Raw genomic sequence first — 6,000 nt, 5'->3', positions numbered from 1 at the left:
GGTCCAAGAAAAATCATCGCGAAGGTTTCATTCCGTTTGGACTCTGTTTGGTACTCCTTTTCTACGAAACTCTAAAATAAGGAAAAAAATAGAAACTGGCACTGGGCTCTAGGTTAATAGGTTAATCCCAAAAATAATATAAAGTAGCATATTAATGCATATGAAACATCCAAAACAGATAATATAATAGCATGGAACAACAAAAAATTATAGATACGTTGGAGACGTATCAAGCATCCCCAATCTTAATTCCTGGTCGTCCCCAAGCTACATAACATATTTATCTGTGTATTTTTATTTATTGTGGCATGAATGTTGATATCCATAAGATTCAAAACAAAAGTTTAATATTGACATAAAAACAATAATACTTCAAGTATTCTAACAAGGCAATTATGTCTTCTCAAAATAACATGGCCAAAGAAAGCTTATCCCTACAAAATCATATAGTTTGGCTATGCTCCATCTTCATCACACAAAATTCAAATCATGCACAACCCCGATGACAAGCCAAGCAATTGTTTCATACTTTTGACGTTCTCAAACTTTTTCAACTTTCATGCGATACATGAGCATGAGCCATGGACATAGCACTATAGGTGGAATAGAATATAGTGGTTGTGGAGAAGACAAAAAGAGGGAGATAGTCTCACATAAACTAGGCGTAACAACATGCTATGGAGATGCCCATCAATAGATATCAATGTGAGTGAGTAGGGATTGCCATGCAACAGATGCACTAGAGCTATAAGTGTATGAAAGTTCAAAAACTAAGTGGGTATGCATCCAACTTGCTTGCTCATGAAGACCTAGGGCAATTGGAAGAAGCCCATCGTTTGAATGTACAATCCAAGTTCTATAATGGAAAATTCCCACTAGCATATGAAAGTGACAACATAGGAGACTCTCTATCATCAAGATCATGGTGCTACTTTGAAGCACAAGTGTGGAAAAAGGATAGCAACATTGACCCGTATCTCTTTTTCTCTCATTTTTTGTATTCTCCTTTCTCTTTTTTTGGAGACCCTTTTCTCTTTTTTGGAGAGTCTTTTGGCCTCTTTTTTTATTTCCTCACATGGGACAATTTTCTAATAATGACATCACACTTCTATTTACTTACATCTCAAGAATTACAACTCGATACTAGAACAAAATATGACTCTACATGAATGCCTTCTGCGGTGTACCGGGATGTGCAATGACTCAAGAGCAACATGTACAAAAATGATGAAAGGTGGCTTTGCCACAAATATGATGTCAACTACATGATCATGCAAAGCAATATGACAATGATGGAATGTGTCATGATAAACGGAATGGTGGAAAGTTGCATGGCAATGTATCTCAGAATGGCTATGGAAATTCCATAATAGGTAGGTATGAGGGCTGTTTTGAGGAAGGTATATGGTGGGTTTAAGGTACCGGCAAAAGTTGCGCGGCACTAGAGTGGCTAGCAATGGTGGAAGGGTGAGAGTGTGTCTAATCCATGGACTCAGCATTAGTCATAAAGAACTCACATACTTATTGCAAAAATCTATTAGTCATCAAAACAAAGTACTACACGCATGCTCCAAGGGGGATAGATTGGTAGGAAAAGACCATCGCTCGTCCCCGACTGCCACTCATAAGGAAGACAATCAAAAAATATCTCACGCTACAACTTCGTTACATAACGGTTCACCATACGTGCATGCTACCAGACTCACAAACCTTGACACAAGTATTTCTAAAATTCACAATTACTCACTAGCATGACCCTAATATCACCATCTCTATATCTCAAAACAATCATAAGGAATCAAACTTCTCATAGTATTCAATGCACTTTATATCATAGCTTTTATTACATCCCTCTTGGGGGGCTATCATATTAGGACTAAATTTATAACCAAAGAAAATTACCATGATGTTTAAAGACTCTCAAAATAATATAAGTGAAGCATGAGAATTCAATAATTTCTACAAAATAAAGCCACCGCCGTGCTTTTAAAAGATATAAGTGAAGCACTAGAGCAAAATTGCCTAGCTCAAAAGATATAAGTGAAGCACCTAGAGTATTCGAATAAATCGCGATTCATGTGTGTCCCTCTCAAAAGTTCTCTACAAAAAGGATTATTGTGGCAAACTAAAAAAACAAAGACTCAAATCATACAAGACGCTCCAAGCAAAACACATATCATGTGGTGAATAAAAATAGAGCAACAAGTAAAGTTACCGATAGACGAAGACGAAAGAGGGGATGCCTTCCGGGGCATCCCCAAGCTTAGGGTCTTGGTTGTCCTTGAATATTACCTTGGGGTGCCTTGGGTATCCCCAAGCTTAGGCCCTTGCCACTCCTTATTCCATAGTCCATCAATTCCTTACCCAAAACTTGAAAACTTCACAACACAAAACTCAACAGAAAATATCATAAGCTCCGTTAGTATAAGAAAATAAATCACCACTTTTGGTACTGTTGTGAACTCATTCTTTATTTATATTGGTGTAATATATATTGTATTCCAACTTTTCCATGGTTCATACCCCTCGATACTACCCATAGAATCATCAGAATAAGCAAACAACACATAAAAAATAGAAACTATCAAAAACAGAACAATCTATAGCAATCTGTAACTCTCGGATACTTCTGTAACTCCAAAAATTCTGACAAATTAGGACAACCTAAGAAATTTGTTTACTAATCTTCTGCAAAAATAATCAATATTTTATCACGCTTCTGTTAAAAATGAGAATTTTGTCCTGAGTGCAAAAATTTCTGTCTTTCAGCAAGATCAAATCAACTATCACCGTAGGCCATCCTAAAGGTCTTACTTGGAACAAACACTAACTAAAACACAAAAACCACATATAACCAGAGGCTAGATGAATTATTTATTCAAAAATAGGAATAAAAATATTGGTTTGTCTCCCAACAAGCGCTTTTCTTTAAAGCCTTTTAGCTAGGCATTGAGATTTCAATGATGCTCACATGAAAGACAAGAATTGAAGCACAAAGAGATCATCATAAAACACGTGACTAAAACATATAAGTCTAACATACTTCCTATGCATAGGCATTATATAAGCAAACAAATCAAGACAAGCAAAAACTACCATATGCAAGGAAGAAGAAAGAAACAACAGCAATATCAACGTAACAAGAGGTAATTTTGTAACATAAAAATTTATACAACCATATTTTCCTCTCTCATAATAAAGGATCATAATCAAATTCAACAATATAGATATCATATAAAACATTATCCACATGATCCACATGCATGAAAAGTTGACACTCTTCCAAAATAATGGGGTCATCATCAAATAAACTCATGACCTCTCCAAACCCACTTTTATCAACAAAAAAAATCATAAGATTTATCAATCTCCAAAGTACTGGGATCATTATTACCTAGAGTTGACACTCTTCCAAACCCACTTTCAATATTATAGCAAACATATTCATCATGAGGCTTAAATAAATTTTCAAGATCATAAGAAGCATTATCACCCCAATCATGATAATTGCAATAAGTAGAGAACATGGCAAAAATAGCATCCCCAGGCTTAGGGTTTTGCATATCATTAACACAATTAACATTAATAGAATTTACAATAATATCATTGCAATCATGCTTTTAATTCAGGGAGCTATTATGAATCACTTCATAAATTTCTTCTTTGAACACATCATCACAATTTTCAGATTCACGAATTTCAAGCAAAACCGCATAAAGATAATATAGTTCACTCAACTCACTAGCAATTGGTTCATCATAATGGGATCTTTTAAAAAGATTAGCAAGTGATGAGAATCCATAAAATCTTTGTTTCTAATTTTCAATAAACACACAATTATACCAAGCAAACGAGCAAACAAACCAAGTAAGACATAAGGGCAAACGAAAAGACGAACGAAAGAAGGGCACATAAAAAGGGTAAATCTTTTCGAAAATCGTTTTAGAAGTGGGGGAGAGGAAAACGAGAGGCAAATGGAGAATAATGTAATGCAAGAGATGGGATTTTATGATGGGTACTTGGTATGTCTTGACTTGGCGTAGATCTCCCCGGCAACAGTGCCAGAAATTCTTCCTGCTACTTCTTGAGTTTGCGTTGGTTTTCCCTTGAAGAGGAAAGGGTGATGCAGCAAATTAGAGATAAGTATTTCCCTTAGTTTGAGAACCAAGGTATCAATCCAGTAGGAGACAGCGCACAAGTCACCTAATACCTGCACAAACAATCAAACAACATGCACCCAACACGATAAAGGGGTTGTCAATCCCTTCGCGGCTACTTGCAAAAGTGAGATCTAATAGAGATAAATAAACGATAAAGTAAATATTTTTGGTATTTATGGTTTGTAGATCGGAAAGTAAAAGATTGCAAAAAAAAGTAGATCAGAAACTTATATGATGGAAAATAGACCCGGGGGCTATAGGTTTCCTTAGAGGCTTCTCTCAAGATAGCAAATAATACGGTGGATGAACAAATTACTGCCTATCAATTGATAGAAAAGCACAAAGTTATGATGATATCTAAGGCAATGATCATGAATATAGGCATTACGTCTGTGTCAAGTAGACCGAAACGATTCTGCATCTACTACTATTACTCCACACATCGACCGACTCCTGCCTGCATCTAGAGTATTAAGTTCATGAAGAACAGAGTAACGCATTAAGTAAGATGACATGATGTAGAGGAATTAACTCAAGCAATATGATGAAAACCCCATCATTTTATCCTCGATGGCAACAATACAATATGTGCCTTGCTGCCCCTACTGTCACTGGGAAAGGACACCGCAAAATTGAACGCAAAGCTAAGCACTTCTCCCATTGCAAGAAAAACCAATCTAGTTGGCCAAACAAAACCGATAGTTCGAAGAGAATTACAAAGATACCAAATCATGCATAAAAGAATTCAGAGAAGATTCAAATAATATTCATAGATAAGTTGATCATAAATCCACAATTCGTTGGATCTCGGCGAACACAGCGCGAAAAAGTATTACATCGGATAGATCTCCAAGAAGCCATATAGATACTAGCTATGGACCCGTAAGTCTTATGAAACTACACACGCTTCATCAGAAGGGCAATAAAGTTGATGTAGAAGCCCTCGGTGATTGAATCCCCCTCCTACAGGGTGCCGAAAAAGGTCACTAGATGGGATCTCACGGGTACAGAAGGTTGCGACGATGGAAAGTCTTTTCTTGGATGCCTCTGGTTGTTTGGGGATATTTGGGAATATATAGGTGAAAGAATTAGGTTAGGATGGTCACGAGGGGCACAAGGGTGGGGGGCGCGCCCTCCGTCCTTCTGGCCGCCTCGTGGCTCCTCCGACTTAATCTCCAAGTCTATGGTGTGTGTTTTCTGGTCCAAGAAAAATCATTGCGAAGGTGTCAGTCCGTTTGGCCTCCGTTTGGTATCCGTTTTCTACGAAACTCTACAACAAGGAAAAACAGAAAGTGGCACTAGGATCTAGGTCAATAGGTTAGTCCCAAAAATAATATAAAATAGCATATTAATGCATATAAAACATCCAAAATAGATAATATAATAACATGGAACAATAAAAAATTATAGATACGTTGGAGACGTATCAGTGTATGGCACTGATGAAAGTTGCGCGATACTAGAGAGGCTAGCAATGTTGGAAGGGTGAGAGTGCGTATAATCCATGGACTCAACATTAGTCATAAAGAACTCACATAATTATTGCAAAAATCTATTAGTCATTGAAACAAAGTAGTACACGCATGCTCCTAGAGGGATAGATTGGTAGGAAAAGACCATCGCTCGTCCCCGACCGCCACTTATAAAGAAGATAATCAATAAATAAATCATGCTCTGACTTCATCACATAACGGTTCACCATGCGTGCATGCTACGGGAATCACAAACCTTAACATAAGTATTTTTCCAATTCACAATTACTCACTAGCATGACTCTAATATCACCATCTCTATATCTCATAACAATCATAAGGAATCAAATTTCTCATATTATTCAATG

Source organism: Triticum urartu, chromosome 6 (assembly GCF_003073215.2).
Source record: "Triticum urartu cultivar G1812 chromosome 6, Tu2.1, whole genome shotgun sequence".
Lineage (NCBI taxonomy): Eukaryota > Viridiplantae > Streptophyta > Magnoliopsida > Poales > Poaceae > Triticum > Triticum urartu.
This window is presented reverse-complemented; position numbering follows the sequence as displayed.